This window comes from Lathyrus oleraceus, chromosome 3 (assembly GCF_024323335.1).
Source record: "Lathyrus oleraceus cultivar Zhongwan6 chromosome 3, CAAS_Psat_ZW6_1.0, whole genome shotgun sequence".
Lineage (NCBI taxonomy): Eukaryota > Viridiplantae > Streptophyta > Magnoliopsida > Fabales > Fabaceae > Lathyrus > Lathyrus oleraceus.
The window spans coordinates 238,615,561-238,616,639 of NC_066581.1; positions in this window are offsets into that span (position 1 = coordinate 238,615,561).

Genomic DNA, 1,079 nt, shown 5'->3' on the forward strand with positions numbered 1-1,079 from the left:
CATCAACCAAACAAACCAACTTAAGCAATGTGAACCAATCTCCTCAAGGCCATATGCTTCTTATCCTGAAAACAAAGCTCAAACATAAGCACCAACCACTAGGACAAGGCCTAGGGTCAAAGAGGGAGAAATAATTCAAAACAGAACATGAAAATTGACATGAAGTAACTTCAATCAATTAAGAACATCATCCAACAGGTCTCATGTCAATAGCATCAACCAAATTCATTTCACAAATCAAATAAGGCAAGGCATGCAAGTTGGAAGCACATTGAGACAACAGAATGAACAAATCCATATTAATTCCAAAATGATTCAATAAATTCCAAGAAAAATCATGGCTAAAAAGCACACATCACATGATCATCATACCAAAAATCAAGGCATTTGGACAAGTAGAAGCATGGTAATCAAATTCATCAAGTCAAGGTAAGCAAAACAAGCTCAAATAAGGCACAATTAGATGCATCAACTTAGCACAAGCCTAAAATAGAATTGGCAAATGGTAAATGCCTCAAACCAAAGCCACAATAAACTTCAACGTGTCTAGAAACAATGTGCAAAATTTCACATTCATGGGATAAACAACCATCATTTCACAAATCATTGAAGTTCATGACTATTCAAAAGTCCACAAATGGTCATCCAGAAAGAAAAATCCCAAACAAATCAGAAATCATTCCAAAAATTCCACAAAAATTCATGATCAATCCTAACATCCAGAAAAAGCATCATGCAAAAAAATCACATCATTTGGCATTTATTTGGCATGGCAAAGAAATTCCTCAAATCAGACAAGCAAAGGTGTGACACACATTGTCACACCTACATTAAACAGATCATATCTCAATAACCAGAAATGCTAAAAATGCAAACTCAACACCAAAAGGTCCCTAAAGATGTCTAGTTTAAGTATGCAAAGTTTCAAGAGCATTGAATAAAATCTCATCATTTCACAAAGCAAATGGCAAGCAAGGTACAAGATAGCACACATGTGAACAATCCCTAGGCAAAATTAAATTCCAACCGTGCACAATTTCTGAAAAAAAAATTCATAAAATACTAGACATCATGAGGAA